Source organism: Gopherus flavomarginatus, chromosome 7, assembly GCF_025201925.1.
Source record: "Gopherus flavomarginatus isolate rGopFla2 chromosome 7, rGopFla2.mat.asm, whole genome shotgun sequence".
NCBI lineage: Eukaryota > Metazoa > Chordata > Testudines > Testudinidae > Gopherus > Gopherus flavomarginatus.
The window spans coordinates 84,807,442-84,834,812 of NC_066623.1; the positions used below are offsets into that span (position 1 = coordinate 84,807,442).

The following is a 27,371-nucleotide window of genomic DNA, read 5'->3' on the forward strand; positions in this document are numbered from 1 at the left end:
TTACATTACAAAAAAAGAGTTGGTCAGTAAAATGTGGTAACTAATTTTTTTTATTTAAGTTTGAAGATAATTGCCAATGCCTACATATTCCACAATTCTGCAGTCACGGAAGCTTTCTCTTTTTATAATTATTAAAATATACATTTCTAGCTATAATATTAGTTGCAAAGAAAGCAGTCCAAAGCCTCATCTACATAAAAAAAAGTTCTACTGCTTTAAATATACCAGTGTAATCATAACCAGTACAACCTCCTATTGTGGACGCATTTGTACCAGTACAGCAGTGTTTATATTGGTATAGCTTATTTTGATACAGGAAGGGAAATATGGTATATTGGTATAACAGCATCTACACTAGGGCTGTATAAGAGTCACTCCTAACTGATATAGTAATACTGGTACAAAATTGGTATACAGACCAGACCCAGTAGTGAGCAGAGTATAAACTGACACTGCTTTTTTGGTTTCTATTTGGATTCTTCTATCACGTTCAGCACTGTGGCTATGGCCACACTCAGGGTATGGCTACACTTGAAATTTCGGAGCGCTGCTGCGGCAGCGCTTTGAAGTGTGAGTGTGGTCAGAGCGCCAGCGCTGGGAGAGAGCTCTCCCAGCGCTGCACGTAAACCACATCCTCTACGGGTGTAGCTTGCAGCGCTGGGAGCCGCACTCCCAGCGCTGCAGCACTGATTACACTGAGGCTTTACAGCGCTGTATCCTGCAGCGCTCGGGAGGGGTGTTTTTTCACACCCCTGAGCGCAAAAGCTGCAGCGCTGTAAAGTGCCAGTGTAGCCAAGGCCTTAGGTTATCTACATTTAAAATGCTACAGCAGTGCTGCTGCAGCGCTAAGTTGTGCCTTTGTTGTGCTTCAGTGTAGACACCACTTACACCAACAGGAGGGGTTCTCCTGTCAGTGTAGGTAATCCACTTCACTAAGAGGTGATAGCTAGGCTGATGGAAGAATTCTTCCGTCAACCTAGCACTGTCTACACTGGGGGTTAAGTCGGCATAGCTACATTTCTCAGGAGGGTGGGTTTTTCGCAATCCTGAGAAACATTGCTATGTCGACTTAACCCCCAGTGTAGACCAGCCATGTGTAGTCTTCCCACGCCTCCAGATGGCCTGAAAAACCCTCATAAGTATGACTGCTCCATATATCTCAATGGGGTGTTAATCCTGAAACCCAACAGTGATGATTTAAACATCAGTGATTATTTCACGGTCGATCATTTTTAGCAAACATAATGTGCTTATGTAGTTATCCCTCAAACCACCTCTCAGCCTTATCCGGTGCAAGATGATCAAAACGTGTTCCACCCAGCAGCAAAAATCTCCCACTTTCCCAGTGACAACTTCTATAACACAGAATTGACTTGTCAATTTTCAATATAGATTGTGTAAGGGCAGAACAACATGAACTTTCACATTAAAATACAAACTCATTAAAGGTATAACACATTAGCTGCATTATTTTCTTATTTAAATAAAAACCTCCAATATTTATCCAGATCTGCTTCAGAATTTCCAGTCTGCCACATCAAACTGATGCAGAAAGTAGGGGGCCTAGTTACAGGATTTAGGTCAGCTTGCATATGGAATATGTGAGGCCTTGCATATAGATGTATAGTTTCTAGTAACGATTCAATAATCCCCCCATCCTATTATGAAGCTATTTTACTTGTAGCTTCTAGCTTCCCTCAAACTCTGTGACAAAGACATTCTAGTTTATCACTTCATTGGGAGAGATGTTTCCAAGTGAATAAGCCACCACCTCTTCCCTGTGGGCTAGGAAGCCAGTCACTGAATCAGAGAATACTGGTTTACATTCCCCCAATTACACTAACAGAGCATTCTTCATTTCCTTCAACTATCAAGCCTTCTCAGTGCACACCAGTCAGGAGCTTGACTTTCCTTAACCAGACTGTGGCACCATAAGATCTCTTGTGTAGCTGTTCTATGCCGACAGGAGAGAGCTCTCCCACCAACTGGGCACACTACTACTTGTGCCAGGAAAACTTATGTCCATTAGGGGTGTGGCTTATTCCCACCCCTGAGCAACATAAGTTTTGCTAACATAAGGGGTAGTGTAGACATGGCCTTAATTGTAAACTTAATTGAAAATGCAAAGGCTACAGGCTTGTACACACTACCACTTATGTTGGTTAAACTTGTGTCGCTCAGGGGTGTGAATAAGCCACCTACTGAGTAACATAAGTTACACCGACCTAAGCGTCGGCATGGACAGCACTATGTCATCAGGAGAGTATCTCCCGTCAACATAGCTACCACCTCTTGTGGAGGTGGCAGAGCTCTTTCCCATCAGCATACAGCACCTTCACCAGACATGCCACAGTGGTGCAGCTGCACTGTTATAGCGCTTCCAGTGTAGACTAGCCTGGTAACAAATGTTATTAAGTCATTCTAATTTTGGAATAAAGTAGGATCCAAATTAGTCTGAAATAAACTCAAATCAGGTAAACAGATAAAGTGCTGCGGGACATCTGGCCAGAAAATGTGATTGAGAACAGGCCCCACAGTATATACACAGTAAACATTTTGCCTTAAAAATCTGCAGGAAAGTACCAATCCTAGCTGTAAACTAAGGCCGTGATCCTGCCAAGACTTATGCACATATTTAACTTTAAATATGGTAGTAGCCTCATTGATGCCCATCGGTCTCTTCATGGGCATAAAATTAAGTACATGGCTCAGCCTTTGCAGGATTGGGACCTAAGCCTACTAGTCCCTACTAAACCAAAGCACCACAGCCCGCCACCTTTCTAACTGATTTTTTAAATTAAAGAGACAACAACTGTCAAAAATAATTGAGAACATCCAGCTATTTTGTAATTTTTTTTTTCTTCAGAAGTTGGATCATCCTGCCAGTTTGTCATTATTGCACAACTACGTAGATAAACCTAACAACGTTTTCTGGCAATGTAAAACTTTTGTTTGCACGTAAAAATTCTTAGTTTACAAAAACAGTCACAGCAAATTAATTCCTGTTCTAAACCGTTTTCATTAAAATTAGAAAATCTGTAACTGCCAGGCACCACGCAGCTAATACATTCAATTTTCCTTAGCCTCCCAGTAACATTATGTTCCTGGAAGATTGTGCTGTAAATTTTCCCTGTTAGCATAAAGAATAAATATAAAGTCACTCTTCAATATTTAAATAGCTTTCAAATGAAAGTGTACTAAGAGTTATAACTTGTACTTATAAATTTGACAATAGAGCCTTGATTCAGATTTTAGCATCCAAACTGCCACTGAACTGCACTACCATTATCCATGTGTCAATTAGACATGCATGAACGTGTCAAGTATAAGTCCCATTCCCTGATGTTTAAGTCTAGAGGCTGGTCGACACTAGGGAGCAGGGGAGGTTGATCTAAGATACGCAACTTCAGCTACATGAATAGCGTAGCTGAAGTTGAAGTATCTTAGATTGATGTACCTCTCGTCCTCACGGCGCGGGATTGATGTCCGCGGCTCCCCCTGTCGACTCCGCTACCGTCGTTCGTGCTGGTGGAGTTCCGGCGTCGACGGGAGAGCATTCGGGAATCGATATATCACATCTAGATGAGACGCAATATATTGATCCCCGAGAAATCGATAGCTACCCGCCGATATGGCAGGTAGTCTAGACGTACCCTAGGTGCAGAACTTGCATATGCTGTGAGTTGGGGGAAGGGCCCTTTTGACATCACACACACCAATGACAGCAGGAAAAAGGACTTTCTGCAACTAAAGGATACATGACCATGTCACTAGTCACTACCATGAACAGCTAGCACACCCAGGGAGTCATAGTTATGTCTGCTGTAGGTATCTCAAGCATGTAGCTATCTTGCTTAAAAAAAAAAAGAAAAAGAAAAATCAGATACTATGCAACTCATTTTCAAGAGTGCTGAGCACTTACAACTCCACCTAAAGTCAACACGAATTGAAGGTTTTCAGTAGTTCTGAAAGTCAGGCCGGTATCACATTCTTTGGTTTTAAAAGCTACCGAGACAAGTGTTCCAACATAATCTCAGGTACACCTGGGTGTCTAAGCTGTGCTGCAAGCCTGGATGTCTAAGATGCTGCAAACAGTGCATATTATCCAGAAAGCAACTTGATGGCAGAATTAAGGTGGGGGCAAGGAAGGGAGGACATACCTCTATTTATTTTAATAATGCTCTTTAATACTCTAGGCTCCTCCTATATTCAAACATTTAAGATCCTACAATATTACTGAATTGCCCTTACATCAGTACCAAAAGCCTGTGATGTAATCTTAATACACGTCCCCTACCTACTCAATACATACTACCTGTCTTCTTTTATATGCCAACTCATTCATCCACACCTACTCCAAAAGTGCCCTTCTTTTCCTGCACTATAGCATTCCACTTGTATCTCAGCTGTAGAGCATGGTTACACCAGCAACAAATTGCATCTTCATGCCAATCAAATTCTCATCTCTCTTACATGCCCCACGAGTATTAAGATCATATCTAAATCACTGTACACTTTATATGGCTGACATGATCATGAGGTGCCCTGATAGAACATTTAGCGCGTGGACACCCAGGAGTCAAGGAGTCAGTTTAGTGAAAAGTTTACAACTCCTATCAAACAAAAGGTATGACAAAAGACAAAAAGGTACTATGGGCTTGTCTACACTTACAGGGATGCTGTAGTGCTTAGTGAAGATACTACAGCATAGATATTCCACCTCCTCAAGAGGCAGTACACTTTGTAGATGGGAGAAGCCCTCCCATTGCCATAGTGCTGCCTATACCAGGAGTAAGGTTGGTATAACTACATCGCTCAGAGGTGTGGATTTTCCACACTCCCGAGCAATGTAATTATACCAGCATAAATCGGTAGCGTACACCAAGCCTATGTCCATCAAAGCTACTTCCTAGCATTGCCACTGGCCATGCCCCTGGCTAGTTACATTTTCTTCAGTATCATTTAGGAAACAGAGCAAGCAGTATTATGGAAGAGTGATGGGTCAGCAAAAAGAATACATACACACAGTTACGTGACTTTCCTTGTACTTATATTTGTTTGCTCTACTAAATGTATTAAATGTATTCAATTATAAATCAAGCATCTTTACTGCAATAGCCTCCAACAAGCACATGGCATGCTGCCATGTGTATTTACATTGCTGTATAACAATCAAATGCCAAATAGTGCTTTTCATAAAGAAGAAAGAGTGATTCCATACATTTGACATGCCCTTTTATTGGTTATTCTGTGCAATAACAGTCTTGTTTATACTCTAAGCAGTGCTTGTTATATAGAGAGATTAAGTACAATTTTACTGATGTATTCCCACCACTCAGAATAACTCCGTTCCAAAACAAGGAAGAAAGAAATTCACACTCATTATCACCATTATTCTGATGCTGAATTTTAAACCTCAAAATGGAGAGCAAAGGTCTGCACAACAAACTTGTCAAGTACCATTGTTTCCAATTTATTTCTAGAGAGAAGGTGCTCACTTTTGTCTTTGGCAAAATGTAGATGGAGAAGGAGGGCCCCATCTCTTGCAGCTGAAGGAATCTCAGGTCTGTTTGGGAGTCTGCAGGTGTAAGGGAGATGACAGCAAAGCCTAAAGGCCTGTGCTGCTTCCTATGCATCTTGCCCATCACAAGAACAGCTCACAATAGGGCATGTTCAAGGAGCATCAATCACTCAATGGCTTAATCCAGAGAAGTCTGGATCAGCAGCTGTGACTCTCAGGTACAGTAATTCCAATTGTCAGCCGATAAAAGCAAATACACTTAGGTCTGCCTGGGTAAGACTAAAGGTAACTTACTGCTTCCACACCAGCAGCTGAGGTCAGCTAGCTCGGCCCTATCTCAGATCGCTGCCTGAGAAAAACGACAGCCCCGTGCTCACTCCGTGCTTATTCATCTGAAAACTGAACAAAGTAACATTTAAGTATCTCTCCCCTCCGGAGCAGAGCGACTCTCTCACGCTCCGGGAACTCGCCGACACCCCCATTGTCTCGAAGGCTCCCTAGCCGCTTCCCTGGCCGTGATAAGATCATTGAGGAGGCTGCAGGGACAAAGGGCTGGAAGCTGCAGCAGCAGGCGGCGATCACAGGCAGGAAGAAGCATGCTCAGTGCGAAGTCCTGAGCCGGGAGAACAAGGTGCCCATTTCCACCGCGCGCCGGAGGAGCTGTACAGGGCAGACGCTATGGTCTAGGTTACGGACCCCCCCGGCTGCCGAGCAATACATGAATGGCAGCAAAGGGGGCTGCCTGGGGTGGGGGGGACCGGCAGCGGCTGCTTCTCCCTCCCTCCAGCCCCATCTTTGTACCTGATCCGGCTGCGCTCCTCCTTCCTTCGCCTGTCCTGCTTCAGCTGGACCCAGCTCGGGCTGCGGGGGCTCCGGGCGCGGGGGGCCGGGAATCCAGCAGCGGCGAGTCACGCCCTCATGTCGGCCAGCCTTGCACACCACCGGGCACTTCCTGCGCGACAAGAGAGCGAGAGAAAGCCCGCGGCTGGCGGCGTGCGGCCAGGAGGTTCCGCCGGCGGCACGAGCGCCCCTGCCATTGTCAGCCGCTGCCCGCAGACCCGCCCCAGCCGCGGGCAGCCCGCCCGCGCCCCGCGGGAGTTCGCGCGGAACCCGCCAACCTCCGCCCGCAGCCGGCTGCGCCGCGCGTGCTCGTTCCGCCAGCGGCCGGGATCCCGCACCCCCCTGCCGGGAAACCAGCCCCGCTTTGCTGGCTGCGCCTCGCGCGCTGCCCGTAAAGTTTGCAGCCGCTTCGGCTGCAAAGCTGCCCAGACGGAGCGGGAGCGGGGTAGGAATTGTTTACGTCTGCACCGCGCCGGCTCGCTGCAGAGACAGGCTGATCGCCGCGCAGGGGGGAGCTCAAAGCGTACCGCTCCCGGTGGCCTCTGGCTGCTGGTGTCACGGCCTCTGGGCGCTGATAGGGGATGGGGATGGGGATGGCTACAGTTAATTGCTTTGCTGAAACAAAGGTAGGCTCTAAAATGCGAACTTTCGCTGCTGCCCGAAGGATGCACTAGCCAGCCATGCATATTTACTGCATGCTGGCTGATAACGGCTCCTGCTCACTGACATTCCCCGTCCCATCAGTCATGCTCACTCACACATAACAAGCCCATACCCATCGCCACAGCTCTTAAAAAACCATTACGGGGCTAGCCCAAGCATGCGCCGTGGGTGGAGTGGGGCATATTGCAGCTCCTAATGGAGCCTTCGCTAGCGTATGGCAAGATTAAAGCGTGTGTACTTAATGCCGGGGTCCAGCAGGTCCAGAGGGATAGCCAGGCTAGACTGACCCTTAGGTTAACTCCTTTCTGAAATCAGCGAAAGCTGAAGAATGAAAAAAATCAGTAACCAAGACTCCCTGATTATTCAAGCAGATGTATGTTTATGACCTGCCCAGATCCTTTGGGAATGCTGTGACAAGGCTCATAGTCTTTTCTGATAATTAACCTTTATATCCTATTATGCTGCATTGACTGCTCAATGCAGGAAGCAGTCTCAGTTCAGAGGGAGAAGGTATCCTGTGTTCTCCCACCCCCGTGAGAGTGCAGCTGTGGTGAAAATGCAACCTCAGTGCGTGTACCTTAGTGCCTCTTTTCCCCTTCTGCATAAATCCACCTTTGTGCTTTCATTAGCAGCATTTCCCCTACACCCCAAACATTTGTCTACATTTGGAAAAGCAGCAAAGAGTCCTGTGGCACCTTACAGACTAACAGACATTTTGACGCATGAGCTTTCGTGGGTGAATACCCACTTCGTCAGATGCATGTAGTGGAAATTTCCAGGGGCAGGTATATATGCAGGCAAGCTAGAGATAATGAGGTTAGTTCAATCAGGGAGGATGAGGTGTGAAAACCAAGGGAGGAGAAACTGGTTTTGTAGTTGGCAAGCCATTCACAGTCTTTGTTTAATCCTGAGTTGATGGTGTCAAATTTACAGATGAACTGAAGCTCAGCAGTTTCTCTTTGAAGTCTGGTCCTGAAGTTTTTTTGCTGCAGGATGGCCACCTTAAGGTCTGCTATAGTGTGGCCAGGGAGGTTAAAGTGTTTTCCTACAGGTTTCTGTATATTGCCATTCCTAATATCTGATTTGTGTCCATTTATCCTTTTCCGTAGAGACTGTCCAGTCTGGCCGATGTACATAGCAGAGGGGCATTGCTGGCATATGATGGCGTATATTACATTGGTGGACGTGCAGGTGAATGATCCAGTGATGGTGTGGCTGATCTGGTTAGGTCCTGTGATGGTGTCGCTGGTGTAGATATGTGGGCAGAGTTGGCATCGAGGTTTGTTGCATGGATTGGTTCCTGAGCTGGAGTTACTATGGTGCGGTGTGTAGTTACGGGTAAGAATATGTTTCAGGTTGTCTGTGGGCGAGGACTGGCCTGCCACCCAAGGCCTGTGAAAGTGTGGGATCATTGTCCAGGATGGGTTGTAGATCCCTGATGATGCGTTGGAGGGGTTTTAGCTGGGGACTGTATGTGATGGCCAGTGGAGTCCTGTTGTTTTCTTTCTTGGGTTTGTCTTGCAGTAGGAGGCTTCTGGGTACATGTCTGGCTCCGTTGATCTGTTTCCTTATTTCCCTGTGCGGGTATTGTAGTTTTGAGAATGCTTGGTGGAGATTTTGTACGTGTTGGTCTCCGTCTGAGGGGTTAGAGCAGATGTGGTTGTACCTCAGTACTTGGCTGTAGACAATGGATTGTGTGATGTGCCTGGGATGGAAGCTGGAGGCATGAAGGTAGGCATAGTGGTCGGCAGGTTTTCAGTATAGAGTGGTGTTAATGTGACCATCACTTATTTGCACAGTGGTATCTAGGAAGTGGACCTCCCGTGTAGATTGGTCCAGGCTGAGGTTGATGGTGGTGTGGAAGCTGTTGAAATCGTGGTGCAATTTTTCCAGAGTCTCCTTCCCATGTGTCCAGATGATGAAGATGTCATCAATGTAGCGTAGGTAGAGAAGGGGCGTGAGTGGACGAGAGCTGAGGAAGCGTTGGTCCAGGTCAGCCATAAAAATACTGGCATATTGTAGGGCCATGCGGGTGCCGATAGTGGTGCCATTGATCTGGAGATATATATTGTCATCAAATTTGAAATAGTTGTGTGTGAGGATCAAGGCACAGAGCTCAGCAGCCAGTTGTGCTGTGGCATCATCAGGGATACTGTTCCTGACAGCTTGTATTCCATCTGCGTGTGGGATGTTTGTGTAGAGAGCCTCTACATCCATGGTGGCTAGGATGGTGTTTTCTGGAAGGTCACCAATGCATTGTAGTTTCCTCAGGAAATCAGTGGTCCACATGGACTCCTCCTGAGGGTCGAAATGGCAGTCTGGACCTACACATTGAATGCTTCCGCCGACATGCACAGGCAGAAATTGTGGAAAAACAACATCGCTTGCCTCATAACCTAAGTCGTGCAGAACGCAATGCCATCCACAGCCTCAGAAACCACCCTGACATTATCATCGAAGAGGCTGATAAAGGAGGTGCTGCTGTCATCATGAACAGGTCTGACTACCAAAAGGAGGCTGCCAGACTACTCTCCAATACCAAAAAGTCTACAGGCCACTTCCCTCAGATCCCACTGAGGAATACACTAAAAAACTGCACCATCTACTCAGGACACTCCCTACACTAACTCCGGAACAAATCAACATACCCTTAGAGCACCAATCAGGGTTATTCTGTCTACTACCCAAGATCCACAAACCCGGAAATCCTGGACATCCCATCATCTCGGGCATTGGCACTCTCACTGAAGGACTGTCCGGATATCTGGACTCTCTACTCAGACCCTATGCCACCAGCACTCCCAGCTATCTCCGTGACACCACTGATTTCCTGAGGAAACTACAATGCAGTTGGAAATATCCCAAAAATAGCTATTCCAGAATAAGTCTCCATACAATTAAATATACATTAAATATACATTCTGGAATAGCTACTTTGATACCTTTCCAAGTATGGGAGCATCCTCACCCTTGCTGCTTCAAGAGTACAGCAAGAAGCCTGATCACAACATCGCCATCTGCAAATAATCCCATGAATCTTGGGTGCCAGTTCAAAAGTGCCTTATTTTTTAATAAATGATGAACTGGCTCTAGTCTTAATCCCAGCCTTCTCTAGAACCTCCCCCAGTATGGTCAATCCCAAGCATTCAAAAACCACAAAGGCAGGCCCCCAAAATATGAGGGTTTTTTTAAATATGAACACATTTTGGGTTATTTGTCATCGCATGTTTGAGGCTTTAGGGTGCAACCATGATAGCTAGAAACATATTTTTTTTAAAATGAAAGGTGAAAGACTCATGTAAGCAGGAGACTTTAGAAAAAATACTAAAAATCTGGTGATAAAAAAAATCAAATTCCTTTTTCCATATTGTCAAGATAGATGCAACAGCCTTCTCTGAAGTTCTGCCACTAAAGGTACATCTACACTGGCTAGGTATGCTGATGTAGCTACACCGGCACAACCCCATTCTGTAGATTAAGATCTGATCTGTACCTAAAAAACTTACATTGACCTAGCTACTTCGCTCAGGGCTGTGAAAAATTTCATGCTCTGTGACACAGTTAGGTCAAACTAACCCCAATCTACATGCAGCAAAGTCAATGGAAGAATTTTTCCATCAACCTAGCTTCCACCACTTGGATAGATTTACAGCAAAGATAAAAATCCTGTTCATTGCTGTAGGAAGCGTCCACACTACAGCAGCATCAGTTGCAGCTGTGCTGCTGTAGTGCTTGTAGTACAGACACCCCTAAGGAGTACCTTCCTGAACCTGTAAACCTCAGCCTCTCCATTTTATTTCAAACCCTATTTGAAGACTTTTCTCCTGTTTATACCTTTTTTGTTCTTCCCCCTGCACCTGTCTAAACTTCAAATTTAGATTGACATAACTATGTTGCTCAGCAATGTGAAAAATTCACATGCCTTAGTGCCATGCTCTGACAACTTAACCTCCGGTGTAATGCTTCTATCATTCTAGGTGCTGCCACTGGAGGTGGATTATCTACGGGGAAGGGGGAGAGATCTCTTCTGTTGCTGTAGGAAGCATCTACAGCACCAGTGGCATAGCTGCAGCGCTCTAGCTGTGCTGCTGTAGCGTGCATAGCACAGAGACGGGCTGAGTCTTATGGACGACTGTCTTAAATGTAGTCCAGCAAAGCCATGTCTTAGTTACATAACCATCTGCTGTAATATAGGAAACAAAACACACTAGTATTGTGGATGGTCAGTATGCAGGCCACTATAAAATAAGTATGTTTTAAGTTTGTGTGATATCCATTTCTCTCCCTGTCATTCCTTCTCTGTTCTCTGAGACCCCCTCAACATTGGGAAAGTTTTTTAAAATGTGCACTGGTGTACCTACATCTCTACAGCATAGCCAGGCCTTCAGTGCTTCTGGCATGTCATGTGACCTCCAAATGGCCATTTCCTATATAACACTGCCTATATGTGGAATACATACACCTGTTCTCATTCTTTCATTAGTCATCAAATCCTTTTATTTGTTATGTTTGCTATGTAAATCATCATTACTAACAATCCCTGTACCAGGTGTAGTAACTGATTTTTCGAACACCGATGAGGCCATTTTAGGAGAGAGCAGGGAGAGAACAGTTCATTTTTGTGAGGAAGGTGTGAAGCTTCCAAAAAACACTTTAAAAATTAAAGGTAACAATTTGAAAGCAAATTTCAATAGGTCTTCCATCTGTCTGAGTCACCCACCAATGCTTGTTATTTTTCAATCACTTAAAAAAATGCTGGTTTCCTCTCCAGTTTCTGTATGAAAGATCCACACAGACAGGGAAAACTCACTGGATATACAGGAGGAAACAATGAAAGTGACTATATACACAGTGTTGTCAAATACACAAAGTAACCAAACTGGAAAGGACTTTTGTCCCCCTCTAGTCTCACAAGGTATGTCTACACTGCAATTAAATGCCCACGACTGACCCCCATCAGCTGACTCGAGCTCGTGGGGTTATAGAATTGGGGTGTAGACATTTTCCAGACCAAGCCCAAATGTCTACACCACAATTTTACAGCCTCAGCCTGAGTCAGCTGACTGGGGTCAACAATGAGTGTTTAATGGCAGTGTAGACATATGCTAAGTTGAAAGAGTCTTAGGTGTTACTTGTAACAATAGAGGGTCACATAGTTTGTTTCTTCTGTTGGCAGAACTCACAGCACACAACATGGGTTCCTTGTAATTTTTCATTCCCTTTCAAGCTCTCTCTGTTGCCACCTGCCCATCCCACTCTATTTCAAAGACTCCCTATAAACCTGACCCCATGCCAGGAGTTCTGCATTCCACCTCTTTCCTCTGACGCCAAGGACTCTGGGTGCTTATGTCTCCTTCTACCCAGGCCGGGGTTCCCTAGTCTTCCTCTGCCAGGCATTTTGTGGGTTCATCTATTCCCCACACAGGGTCTCTGTCGTCCATCATTCTTATTTATTCTCTCTCCCCCTGGGAGACAAGTCATTCAGAGTGTCATGTACTATTTTAAACTGCATTGGGAGGATTGTTTGGAAGGCTTTTGTGGCTGCCATCAGCCAGTTCTTTAAACTATAGGCAATTACGGAAGCTGCTAACCAGATGCCAATGGTTCCATGTCCCCCACCCCCTTTTGGTTTATCATCACATTACACCCCAAACTGAAAAGTTCAGTGCAAGGCTATGCAGACTTGGTCAAGTGGCAGGTAAAAATATTTTCAGATAAATATGATTGCCTTTGAAGAAGCCCTTAAAATGAGGGTGTGAGGGAAATGAATGGAATGCTTGGGAGGTGGTAAATGTAAGTTGTGAAACCTGCAATGCTCTCTTTATCCACAGAAAAAATACAGAGGGATAGCAGCCCTGAATACTGCCCCAATGGCGTTTCAACTCTGGCCTGGTCTCTGCACCCACAGTGCCAGTTTAACTGAACAGGCAATTTTAAATTGATGTAATTAAATGGTGCAAAGCTCTGTGGGGACACTACATTTGATTTAAACCTGGTTTATATTGATTTAGCTTGCATCAGGAAATTTACAGGCACATTCTATATCAATATAATAAGTCTGAAACTGATGCGTTTGCATCTACACCATTCATTTGCACCAGCTTAATTACATCAGTTTTTAAATGGATTTTAGTTAAACTGGTGCAACTTGCGTGTTTGGATAGTGCCTTAGGCACAAAGACCTTATTTCCAATTATGAGATTATGTTCAGTCTAAAAAACAGAATCCCCACACCTTTCACTTGCAGAATGGTATGATCTAGCCTTTTAGATTTACTCGTGTTTGTCTTGTCAGATTGGTGCCTGTTATCTCCTCTACCTGCCATACTTCATACTGTTTCCAATCTTTTTTGTCTTCATTTAGTAACAATCCTTATTTTCCTGTAACTCAAGACTAGTCTACAAATAGAATTTGTACTGATTTCAAGTCTTATTTTAAAATAGATTTTATTACAGTGGTGTAAATCTCTGTTGTGGACAATCTTAAATTGCTTTGAGTGCCTTGGATTGATCTCTCTCAAGTCAGCAACAATTAATCCCTTACCAAATTAACAAAAACAATTTACGTGTCCACAAAATTTTAAATAATAAAGATTTAAAACTCTTGTTAGAGAAGGCCAGTTTCAGATCTCCCTGACTCCATGACCCACTCTCCCAAAGATGTGCTAGTCCAACAGACTTCTAATGCTTTTTACATCCATTCCCCCATTTCAGGTGTTACTTTTTTCTGTTCTTGTATTGTACAACCCATACTTACTCCATTTTCACTTTGTATTTCAGACAGAGTAAATGACTAGAATCACATCTTTTGAAGCAGAGAAATAAGTATGAGACACGAAGATGTGTTTGTACTACAAGAGATTTGGGTATTTTTGAAGGACCAGCATTATCAAACCTATTCTCTATCTTCCACTATCATATATGCAGGCAAGATAAAATATTGAATAGGCCTGGTATAGATTACAGAACAAGTACCTAAAATAAAAGTTTTAAAGAGAAAAAATGCCTCAAAGGTTTCATGTTTCTTTCTTTATCGGTCTTCCAGTTTGAGAAGGCTTGGGCTTTATTTTAAAAAAGGAAAAGGAGCATGCATATACAAGTTTCTGGATAGTAGTCATTGTGAGGAACTCTGTGTATAGGCTTCTGCTTTTGTATTTTTAAACCTCAGTTAAGATTAAGCGTGACGTCTGGTTCTTCGCATCTTTGATTAAGGCAATTGCTAATTTATGTGGAAAGAGTAGCCATATTGGTGCTTGTGGTGGCGGGAGGGGAAGTAGACAGGCGAGAGTATGTAATACTTTTCACTGGTCTGGACCAACAAGTCAACTTTTAATATACAAACTGTCAGACTAAAAGGATTGTTGACTTCCTTTTGGCAATTTGTGCAAAAAGCACTAGCTATAATGTGTAAGTTGGTGGACATGTTTGAATCCTTTGTGGAGGTTTGCATTAGTACAGTACAGAGAGATTTATTAATGAATAATAATAGTGTCAAAAGTTGCTTAACTTACAGTAGAGATAGCTACTGTAGGTTATGTACTGTAGCAATGCAAGGCACTGTAATGAGAATCAGATAAGTATTGTATAAACAATATTTTTGCACATAATACTGATACCCACAGATGAAACCTTTGATCTGAAAGCTTAATTTACAATCCGTTTATGCATTATTTGCTGATCAGCATACTGCATGTAGACAGAAACAATCAGGCTATGGACAGTTTATTAGCATAACAAACATTTAAGAAATACAACTTGAAATATACACACAAACGTTACATTAAAGATCTCCATTAAGTTATCAGCCCTCTTCTAACTTTAAAGCATTGCATTCTCTCTCTCACACCTCACTTCAGTAATTCTGCACAAGAGATCATCCAATTATTCAGGTGCTTTACCCTGGGGTCTACCTCTTACCAATTGCTACTAGTTGAAAAGTTTCCCTTCTTCCCCATCTTGAGGTCTGTGTCTACAGCCGGCCTTAAAGAACAAGCATAAAAAAAAAAAAGTGTGTGGTGTAGTGGATTAATTTCTACTTATAACCATGGCTTTATACTTGTTGCCCAGAGGCCCACTGGTGGTTCACTACTCTGTGTCAGCAACTTGTCAGGCCTGACATACTCAATACATCTAACACAGCTGTCATCAAAAGGTGGCATGTAATGTACCATTGAAAAACACACAACTTACTGACCAGTAATAATATTATGTGGTGTACGAATAGGTAACATGGGAAAACATGCTGACACTATGTTTTTAAAACACACCCCACCCAGAATGTGGTTCTGCCTGCTTGCATGTGTCTTCAGGGTAAATTGAGAGTCCTTGGATATGCATTTACATAAATGGTAAACAAAGCCATCAACCTAACATGGGAAGGAACCAGCATTAAGTCTTCTCCAGACCACATGGTGTTTCTTCCCAGCAGGAGAAAAGGAACTTATTCTGAATATGCATTTCAAAGGTTTACTGGTCTATAAAGAGGGGATCTGTACCTTAAATGATAAGCAATTGAATTCACTGATTGTATACAACAGTACTGTATTATAAAAGCATATCGAGTAAGGTCTCTTCTGACAGCCTGTGACACACCTGTGATCGATGTCATTGTGAAACGTATGTATTTACACAATGTGAAGAATTATGATACTCCATGATGTTATGCTTTAAAATCTGTGACTAAACACAGGGAGAAAATGATTTTCTCCCAGACAGGAGGGAAGGTAACTATCTACATTTCTCTACTGTAAGTTAAGCAATGTGGAATAAAACCAACGGAAGCCCTATTTACATACAGATCAGCAGAGGGAGGGGAAGTCCACAAGAAGGGAAGAACAGCAGGAAGCCTTCCAGGCTTTTGAAACAGACAATGAATTTTGGGTGATACAAGGGGGGGGGGGGGGGGGCAAAAAGATGTCTGAGTTACCACTTGAGGGATTCAAGGGGCTGGAACTCTTGAAATCAAAGGACACTGGGTCCTTCAACCAAGGGGGCTGATGTTTCTGGGAACTAAGTTTATATAAGAAACCTACTTAGGCAAAGACTGTAACTTGCTGAAATTAAGTTTTAGTCTTAAAAGCATATTTTTACTTTTGTTTGCTTATAACTCTTTCCTTATTCCTTATATTTGGTATCACTTAAATCTATGATTTTTTGTTTAATAAACTTGTTTCACTTTTACTATAAACCAATTCAGTTGTGTGATTGAAATAAGAGTGCTTGTCAAACACCAGTTAAATTAATAAGCTGCAGCATATTGACTAAACTTCTGTGAGCAGTCCAGGAGAGAGCTGGACACTAGAGAGGTAGACAATTTGGGGGAAATTCAGGACTGGGGGGATGTTGGGGTCACTCTGCAAAACGTAACTAGGTGGTGAAGCCAGGGTGGGACCTGCATACTTGTAATATTATTGGCAGTTGGCATCAGGGCTTTTAGCCACAGCAGTATAGCACTGAAGGGACCCAGAGTTAAAGAACAGGCAATGACAACCCCTTGCTGGTCTGCAGTGAACCCTAAAATGTCACAATACTGTATAACTTTCCTATGACTGCAGAGATCATCTTGCAGAACACTAAGTTCTTAAAACAACACTGACTCAGCACTGCTTTTAATAAATGTGAAATCTGGCCTAGCACCATTCGGGTTTTACAACACTAGAGGAAGTTCTAAGCCAAGGTTCCTGTAGAAAACAAAAGCCACCTTTTATGGAGAAACCCACTGAAAGTACGTCTTTACTTCAGAGTTAACCCAGGCTCTTGCCTGAGTTTTAGCCCAAACTCTCCCCTTTCCTGCCACAAAGAAAAACCTCAAGCTGCATTTGGAGGTTCTTTAAGCCTTGGCTAATTTACATGACTATCGGGGTGGGTCAGAGCTCAAATTCCATTTTAACTAGGGGTATGGCTACACTTGCAGCTGTACAGCGCTGGGAGTTACAGCTATCTTCGTACAGCTCTGTAGGGAAAGCGCTGCAGTGTGGCCACACTGACAACTACCAGCGCTGCAGTGTGGCCACATTTGCAGCATTTGCAGCACTGTTGGGAGTGGCTGAACAGGCATTCTGGGATACCTCCGAATACCTCTGGAGGCCAATTACAGCGCTTTTGGTGGCCACACTGGCGGAGCTGCGCTGCATCACCAGCGCTGCAATCATTATACCCCAGGCAGAGCAGGAATACAGCCAACACTGCAGCCAGGGAGATGCAGCGCAGTATGTGCCCTGCAAGTGTGGACAGTGAGGAAGGGGCAGTGCTGTAAACCCACCACCAGCGCTGCAACTCTCCAGTGTAGCCAAGCCCTAGGACTGCAACATGCCCTCGTTGAAGTGCAGACACAGGCAAAAGCCACTCAAATGCTGAAAGTCTTCCAGTGTCTTCCCACAACTGGGCCTTGGCTACACTGGCGCTTTACAGCACTGCCACTTTCTCGCTGAGGGGTGTGAAAAAACATCCCTGAGCGCAGCAAGTTACAGCGCTGTAAAGCGCCAGTGTAAACAGTGCCCCAGCCCAGCGCTGTAAGCTAAGCCCCACAGGGAGGTGGAGTACCTGCAGTGCTGGGAGAACTCTCTCCCAGCGCTGGCGGCACGACCACACTCGCACTTCAAAGCGCTGCCACAGGAGCGCTCCCGCGGCAGCCCTGTACAGCTGCAAGTGTAGCCAAACCCTTAGTTGTGGAAGCCCCAGCACAAAGAACAACAGGATACGCCCCATGGATATGCAGAAAACAAGGATCCAGTAACATGGGTAGGGCTTTGCTGTGAGAATGCTCCTACCTGGGCTAAGCTAACTTGGGTGCCAAGCATCCAGGTAACTGTGCAGTGAAGGTATACCTTTAAAGGCAATCTGAAAAAAACAAAAATCAGACTTTGTGTTCTTTTTGTTTGTTTCTTTATGGTGTCTAAAGAAGGCCTAAGATTTTAACTTTACTTCTTTCTTTACATCGGAAGTCTAGGTCTCACTAGTCTTGAGAACCAGTAGGAAGATAACATGAAGACAGCAAAACCTGAGCAATTGAGATGGAAACAGATTTTTATTCAGATTGTTTCAAACTCTTGTTTATTGGGGTTATTTTTACCCTTTTTAATTCAAATGTCAGAAAAAAAGACAGTTGGAAGAGAAACTCTTTGTTAAAGTATGAAACATCTCCTCCTCCTCAGCAGAGGGCTGAGAAAACTCCCACTTCACTTCTCTGGTCCTCCAAAGAGTCCCCCAACAAAACAAGGAATGACCAGGCCTGATACTTCTAAGATGGGGGGTGCGGGGGGAAACCAGCCTTACACTTTTCAAGCAGTAAAAGAGGTCACAGGCTCTACTGTCTCACCTGTAATACAAAATGCTGGACTACGCAGAACCACGTGTCTGCTCTGCTCATCTTTCCTACTGCTAGTTGTCCTACTGCATTCAGCCTGCTAATTTCCTCATTCCCCTCTCGAATATTGTTTCCAAAAAGAGCATTTTGTTCAAGATGGGGGTGGCAAATGTTCGCCATCCTCCTCTAATGTAGTAGTGCTTTGTACCACAGTTGTCCCTTGAAAGTGGAGTAGCACAAATTGTCCCCTTATATGGAACATCACTTTGGTGGCTAAGAGGGGAGCACAAGCAGAAAGAGAAAGTTGTAGACAGTAACAGCATTAAAGAATGTATCAGCACAATATTTTCATAGCTTCATTCACACAGATAAAATGAAAAGGACAGAAATGAAACTATTTCTCTTTGTACTGTGGCAACAAGCAGGTGCTTGATGCAGTGATACCACTGCTTTTCTTCCTTAAAGATGAGTGAAACAGATACTTTGCTTGTTAGATTCCAAAAGATAAATCTACTCCCACAGAAGGAATATATTTTTAGGCCCCAGGGCATTTCTGGAGGTGCTAAATCAGGGTCCTATAAAATAGTCTTCTTTGTTTCAGGAAAGAGATGGGAAACCAGTCTGCAAGACTGGAAGAATACAAAGAAATTGCAAAAGAGCTTTGATTCCTTTCATGAAAGAAAGTTTCAGCAATAGGCTGTTAAAATTACCGACGTGGAAATGAGTGTTACTTGTTGACTGTGTTACAAAAGTGCCAATCTGACTTGTGACGCACTTTGCTCTTGAACAGGTCAAAAAACAACAAGATGATTCTCAGCTAGTTGAAAGTGGAGAATGCTGGCTTTGTTCTTTAGTAAATTTGTATGGAGTCTCTGAAAAAGTTTTGTTTGGCAATCAGTGCCTATTCTTGCTAAGTGGAGAAGAGAAAACTGCACCCATTTTACTCAGCCCAAGAGATTTTAAGCCAACTCTATCCCTGGTACAATTCTGATAGAGTCAAAGGAGTTGCACCATTGAAAAACGGGACCTAAAATGTTCTCAAGGTAGAAGCTGGTACAATAGTAGGTGTTACCTTGAGAGAGACAGGTGAGTGAGGTAAGAAGCACTTGTCACCGTGAATAAACTGTGATATATTTATTTAAAACAACTAATTACAATTGGCTTTTCTGAGCCAAGTGCTGGAGGCCGCTAGATGCTAAAAAATGTCAGTCCAGTGTTCAAACATGATTTAAAGGCCCACTCCTGCAAACACTCACTAAAAACATGAGCCTGTGGTGCCAACCAGTATGGCCAATAGTAAATTTTTGCAGATCCATTCCTAAGACTATGATGCCAAAGACTTTTACAGGGAAGCAGACCCATGAGACTACATGTGTGAAAAATTACATAACTCCAAAAGTTTTTGCAGGATTGGGTCCAAAGCGTGTAACATAGTTTTTAGTCTGCTTTGCCAAAGAAACACTTTCACATAGTTTAAAATTTATAAAAAAGAGTCTACAAGTCTTAACAGAAACCAAGACTTTGTAGAGGTGGAGGGTTTGTGTTTGGTTAGGTTTTGTATTTTCTGAACACTTCACTGGGGGGAAAAAATTGTTTTGATGCAAGCCTCCCCCTGCAATATTTGGCATTGTGGTAATATAGCAGAATCAGGGAAACGGAACTGAACAGAAACAAAAACATAACTGAATAGTCTAGTTTCACAGTTGAAAGAAATACAAAAACAAACAGCCTAAATTGCGAGAAGATCATTTAAAAAATATTACTACTCAAGTGCATTATTAGTAATGCCAGAAATTGTTTGTAAAACTATGTGAAAACAAGAAGAAACTGCAAGAAGACAAGGAACTTACAGAACATTTGTAATTGTCAATTATCCCTTTAACAGGCAGAAGAAAACCTTATATTCTTTGTATTTTACAAAAGAAACATTTTGATTAAATAATCAGGTGTTCCCTTTTGTTAGTATGTATCTTGGAAACTGGTTTATAGTTTATTTCTCTGAGCTCCCACACTGCTTGCATGACAAAGCATGCCACATTTCAGCAAGATGTCTGTCTCCAGCACTAGGCTCTAATTAAGAACTCTAATCCTCAAAACATCCTCTAATCCTTAGAGATTAGCCAGGGTCCCTTGGATTAAGACCAGCCAATTCCACTGTGGTTGAGAGAGGTACAACAGGAAGAGAGACCATTTGCAGCCACTTGGGATGAGGCACTGACTCAGGATTCTTGGTCACCCCCCACCCACTGCCAGACTGCAAGAGGAGGAAATGACACAGCAACAGATGGGGATCAGGAGAGGGGGAAGAACCAGCTAGTGACACAGAGCCTGATCCAAAACCCTCTGAAGTCACCTACCACTACATTCAGAGTAGGCTTTGAATAAGCACGATAATACAGAGCAGGGAACCAATGAAAAGGCTTCGAGGAATGGGGCTAGAGAGAGAACAATCTTCAGTTGAGAATTTTCAGGACTATCACACTATTGGATTAAAGCATGCAACATCTACCACATTTATTCATGGTTACAAGTGCTCCTAGAACCTATGTCTAGTTTCAGAGCCAGTGCTGGCCCAGAGGGGGCCTAAACAGGAATTTTCCCCCACGCACACACACAACAAATACTAATAACATGGGGGTGGGGAACTTGAGCTGCTTGGGGTCCTAAGCAATTGCTTAGCCTACTTATGCCGAGCGCGAGCTCTGGCTCGTTTTCTCTGACTGCTGCCATGCATTCCATTTCTTAATCTCCTGCATTTGGAAGCACTTCCCACAATACCATTAGTTTTTTGTGACTCACCAGAAATGGAATTAGGAAAGATGCCCAGAAAGAAGATGTATAATTGGCATATCTCCAGGTTGTTACCCACTTCTAGTGGAAAGAAAAACACTTTTCTGAAGTCAGAGGAAAGTGAGCTGGATGTGCTCTCAGTAAAGCTGGTGCCTCCACCAAAGTGGCATGTGTCACACAGAAGTAAAATGTTTAGCAAGGCTAAACAATGCAATACCGTGGAGGAACCAGATTTTGCATGTTCCAATGAGTTATAGTAGTGCTATGTTTGATATTTAATTTTTTTATGTGCGTGTCTGACTGCTTTAACTTACCCAGCTCTTAACATGGTCATTACAGGAACAGGCTTGTTCCCATCAATATTACCTTCATGTGGTAGTAGCATACAATGTTTCTCTATGTTATTATTAGTGTTGTTGCTTTACTACACCTCCTCTGGGTCTATAAACATTACACAGACAGTTGTCCCACTTCCAAATGGATTTTAGAACTTCCATCATATACACAGCATCATGTTCTGGAGATTATGAATCTGTTTTATACTGTGCCATCCTCCATGCCACCCTGTATAGTCAATGTAATTTTTGTCTCCTTATCAAAGCAATTTTGACAGCAGAGAAGAGTATCTGTTCAGACATTCCTTGTTTGTTACATGCCAAGTTCTAGGACAAATACTGTATTATTTTAATATTAACACTTTAAATTTTCTGTACAGTGGACTCTGCTGAGAATTGGCAGACATCATAAAGGCACATAAAATAGCATCAAAATAACTTACTCTCAGGACAAGACCTTGTAAGTCAAGTTTAATCAGACAATACAAGGTTTACAGCCAAGTTATAAATCCCTGAGAATAGATCTAATTCACAGCACCTCACTGCTGGCCTCAGAGTGAAGCCTGGTATACTGATCCAAGACCAGTGGTGAATAAACAATACAACATGAATTGCTGTTCACTGCTGAAGCCCTTAATTTAGTCATGAAGAAAATGAATGTAGACCCACTGGAAAAACAGAAACACAGTTAACAGATTTGAAACTAGAGCACCTTTAGCTTGTGAAGTAAAGAGGGCTAAAATGTATTTCATAGGTTACACTGGGGGACCAGGATGTTGGTAGCAACCCATCAGATTTTAATTTTTAGAAGCGCAATGTCCCCTGTCCACTTAGCAGTTGCTTATCGTTCAGCTTCATAGATCATTTCTTTTCTATCTTTAATGCTATCAGAGCTGATGGTCATAACCCTGTTCGTATGGCACAGAAATTAAGCCTTCCCTAAATATATTTTAAGAGCGAGAGAGAGACCACCACCATTAACAACAATGAGCAGCAACATGTACCACAAACCAGTGCTGAAGATAATTTAGCTGCTGCTAGAGACAGGAAAAAACATTTTCAACATCATTATAAAAAGCATTCCTGAGACTTGGTTTATCAAGGGATAGGTCAATCACCTAGAGAGGACCAGACTGAAGAGTCAATTACTGGCTGTCATAGGCTTACTGTGTGACCTTGGACTTCAGTTCACACATTTGTAGACCAGGGATAATAAAACTTCTTTAACTTGGAGAGGGGTTTCAAGGATTAATAGAAAATGCTCTGAGATTCCCATACAACAGACACTATAGAAGTGTTATTGTACTGCCATTTACCAGCAAGGATACCTAAAAAAGCAGTGGAATAAAGATGGTTCATTGACCAAAAGTCTGTCTGTGCTGATGTAGGAAATGTTATAATAAATTTACGCAGCAAACATTGCATAGGTTAAGGCCCTTTATCTGTGCCTAGTGCAACATCAAGAAAATATTTGACAGCACAGAAAAAACACAAATAATCAGTGGTTGCACGCTGATTTCATAATGCAATATGGCAAAAGAGAGGGTCCAGAAAGAGACGGATTTTTTAGCTGGAGTAAACTTCCATACCCAAGGCTTGCTTCAGTATCATACTCTGGCATGCAATGCTTCATGCATGTGTGCACGCACACATGCACATACACACAGTAAAAATATTAAACAGATTTTAAAAAGGAAAATATCTCTGGATGAATTATAATATTCTTCCTGTCACTGCAAAGCTAGTTACCCTTTCAGTTTCCACTAGCCGGTATTCCAAGTGTTTACGGATACCTCTGTTGCCAGGGGAAGGCAGAGCTACTTTTATGAGGGTGGGTATTTATAACTATTAATCTAGGGACACTATTCCTGCCTGCTTCCGTTCACTTTGCTAGTACTGGACTAATTCTAAGCTCTCCTTATCTAAAAGGGTCTCCTAGCCAACATAAATATGGACTTTTGCAATTATCTGAAAACACCAGGGTGGCAAGGTACGCTCAGTTTTCCTGCACCGGTATTGATCTGGCAACCGGACATGGGCTCTGTCCTTAACACGCCCAGGCCAGGCTCTGGGGCTGCCTGGTCAGTCAGAGCAGACATGATCCCTCACTGGGAGACAGCTACATCATTTTTATTCTTAGCATTTCCTGTAACCGGCGGTCTGTTGCATAAGGAAGAGCCGCTGAGCTGCGTTTCACCTTAGCGGAGCTACAGCCGCCGGGTAAGACCGATGCACTTGCAGACGCAGCGGGAGGGGCGAAGGAGGAAGGCGAGGGGCAGCGCCGCTGTCCGGGAACTGTGACGCTCCCCCAAGCAGCCGGATTCTCCCCCTAACCCCGAAAAGCTCTAGGGTGGGGGGGATCCCTGCTGGCACCGATCCCCCCCGTACCAGGCTGCAGCAGCCTCCCTGCCCGGGGGCCTCCACTGTCCGCACCACCCCGGCTGCAGCTCCCTGCCCGGGGCTGCAGTAACAAACCTTGGCGGAGGGCGCGGCAGGTAGCTGGGCGCAGCCGCACGGCGAATCACTCCGGCGGGGCGGCCATGGAGGCGGGGCGGGGGCTCCCGGCGGCTAGCAGCACCCTGCAGCCCGCGCCGCGCAGCCACACGCCACGCTGCAGCACATGGCTCTGCTCGGAGCAGCTCCGGCCCGGCCGCTGGGGCACCAGCCAATGGCTCCCGCGGCAGCGCCCATGTGATCGCCAGTCCCCTCCCCTCCCCGCTGCGCTGCGCGGCACCTCTGCGCTGCCAGGGCTCAGGTGGTCCAGGGCCGCTCGCTACAGGTGCCTGCGAATCTCCCTCGCTGCAGGACCCAGGGCGCCCCGCATGGGGGTGGAGGGAAGAGAGTGCAATAGGTTCCCCCCCCCGGGTGTTTTCCCCTGCTTCTAGGTCCGCTGCTTGCAGGATCGCCACAGCTGCTGCCGCTCCAACCTCACCGCGCCCCGACGGCCCGGCCCACGTTCCAGGGCCCCCTTCCGAGCCCAGCTTCACCACGGTGCGGGGCACTGGGACTTTGGGCAAGTTACCTAATACCGCTGTGTCTAGTTGGCTGTCTCTGACACGGGGAAGAGCGACATAGGGACCCTCGAGCACCCCAAAGGGAAGGGCAAAGTCTTAGTGGTCAGTAACTCCACGGCCACTCAGGACTTCATAAATGTCATTGTGTTAAACATCTTGGCCATGTGGGGCTGCCTGGCAATACCGAGAATGGATTTCAGATCCTCTGTTCCAAAACCACAGGCACAGCTTTCGCTACAGGAGAATGGTTTTTGGCTGTATGGGACATAGGACACACAGCCAACCACTCTGGACTCTACACAGGCAGTGGAATATGTGTACGTGCCCCCCCACACACACACACACAAAATTCATTATAGTTTTATTATAAGAACATGGCAAGAATCTCAGTGCTCTGAGAACTCTGTCCCAAGTCCTGAAGGTTATTAACTCTGGGCACATGACTAGTCCCATTGAAAACAATATTATTGACTCATATGCCTAAAATTAAATATGTTCATAAATGTTGCAGGATGGAGGCCTATAATTCTTATGAGCTCTTTTAATGTTCTTTCTATAAGTCAATCATATCTTTACCTTTAACACATTTAGAACTTTAAGGTTCTTTCGTTATAAAGAGACAGATGAAGGCAATTTAAACTCACTATTCAGATTGTGGAGAGACAAGGTGGGTTACGTAATATCTGCTAGAGGATCAGTTTCCATTATGGGAGGCAAGCATTTGAACTTAATGGAGCTCTTCCTCAGGTCTGGGAAAGATACTCAGGGCTTCTCGTCGCTAAAAGTCAGTGTCTGTAAACACTCTTTTTCCATACTTTGTCGGCACCGACAAAATACTTCCAGCCCTGCAAGCAATGTTAGCTTTGTGGGCAGGAGCGTTGTTCACACTGCCACTTGTTTTGGGCAAAACTTTTGTCTTTTTTAAGTACCCATGGAAGACAAAAGTTTTGTCGACAACTTTGCAATGTAGACAAGCCCTTCAGAGGGTCACAGCTAAATACAAGGTCAAACAGAATTTAGCATAAGCACATATCTAAGGGATTATTCACGGTGAAGTGGCCTATTAACTCCTCTGTAGTCATAGGACATAAAGAGGGGTTAATGAGTTACAGATTGTTGTACTAAGCCATAAATCTAGTGTCTTTATTAGGACCATGATTTTTAGTGTCTAGCAAGGTTATGAATTTAAGATCCCAGGCTCATTTTTGAAGGTGGGGTGTGGGTTTCCTTTAAGGATGAGGATTTATAGGTCAGAGAGAGAGTGATTGCTTGTGAAAAGTGTTCCCCCATCAGGGATGTGGTGTACATTAGCCAGTGCACTAAATGTGGCTGAAATGAGACTCACTCAGGTCTGGAATGAGCTCACACAGGATAACGATAAAAGACAAAAACACAGAAGTTAGTCCAGTAGAAGATATTACCTCACCCACATTGTCCCTCTAATATCCTTGGACAGACACAGCTATAACATCACTGCATGTTTAGGATTTGGAAAGAAAGCTTTGTGGGCTGTAGCCCACAAAAGCTCATGCTGAAATAAATTTGTTAGTCTCTAAGGTGCCACAAGGACTCCTGTTCTTTTTGTGGATACAGACTAACACGGCTGCTACTCTGAAACCTTTAATAGACTATAACCTTTAAAAACAAATAATTTCAGTGGAAACATAATGTTGGTTTGGAGTTCAATGTTTCTTGCAGTGTTTGCAACCCAAACATTGTCGTACTGTGCTAGTGCTTGAGTACCAGAAACAACAGCAAAACACCTATAAACAAAATAAAACCAAACAGTTTGTTTCATTGTCCAGGATAAGTGAAATGCAATAGGAAACTAACACCACAAATGGTATAAAGTACATTTGAATTTTAAAATCCGTTCAGTTTTAATAATCTAAAGAATTATTTGCAAACAGGATCTTTTGGTAACTCCCTTTTGGTTCATCCATGTGGTGCTTATTACAGGCCCTGGAAAGTGGGGAGAGGGATCAAAAGGTAGGTTTATACAGCTTTGCCCTCTCTCCTTCCATGGGATTCCAGGGTCTACAATAGTCTACATTCATTTGTGACAGCCTTTTAGAAGCTGTTACGCTCATAGGGGTTCCCAAACATGTACACTGCTCTCCAGCAATACCCCTTCACTTGGGAAGTTGGAATGGGGTGCTATCCAGTTAGGGATCTTCAGCTGCCTGGTTGGGGACGCTTTATGGCCCAGTTATCCCTTTGCTTTTTAAAAATCTGATTATTTGTAACCTGCTCTTCTCCATTTAAAGCTCTTTAAAGTTATAGAAGAAGGACCTCTTCAGCAGCATCAGCTTCAGAGACCAAAGGAAAATTAGGTCATCTCTATACAGCTTTCATCTTTTAGCACTGTTTTCATCAATTTATTTTAATTTACTTCAGTTCTGTCTTTAGCTCAGCTCCTGTTTAGAATAATTAATTGTAATTTATTTTAAGCTGTTTTTTAGGAAGCTCAGTCTGGCTTTTGGTGATTTTTCTTTCTTAGATCATCACTTATATTATTTTTGGCCAGCTTTGAAAAGTCTCACAAGTTTAACCTTGGTAGGGTAATTTGTTTGGTTTTAAACTGACATAGAGGCCATGCTTATGTGGGGTCTCTGCTACTGGGGCTCCATGCAGTGAAGGATGAACAGAGATAAAAGCAGTCCATGGTGGTAATCATCAAGAGAGGTGAAGACAGATAATAAAAAGAGTCAGTGATTGGGAAATCCTGAATTTTTCTGCCAGCTGTCTACAGTCAAGCATAAAAAGATTTTTACCAACTCAGAACTTGCCAAAACTAGCTGGATCCACATAAGTTTAGTGTCAAATTAAAGGAATCTTGCTAAATCCAGACATACTAGCAAGAAATTTTTTTATCCAGGAGCAGTAAGTGAGAAAACAGCTAGA

The 27,371-nt window shown here is 43.8% G+C and overlaps 1 protein-coding gene across 2 annotated transcripts in view; it reads right to left on the reverse strand.

Moving 5' to 3' along the window:
* The window catches only part of LRRC8D (leucine rich repeat containing 8 VRAC subunit D), an 87,866-nt gene extending 63,849 nt beyond the window's left edge, over positions 1-24,017 (reverse strand). Inside the window, exon 1 of one of the 2 annotated variants that reach the window (XM_050962127.1) lies at positions 23,929-24,017. The gene's annotated coding sequence lies outside the window, so the exon portion shown is untranslated. Of the gene's footprint in view, positions 1-5,815; positions 6,287-23,928 lie in introns of those variants that run through there. The other variant, XM_050962126.1, reaches the window with a different exon arrangement.
* Between the last annotated feature and the right edge of the window lie 3,354 nt (positions 24,018-27,371).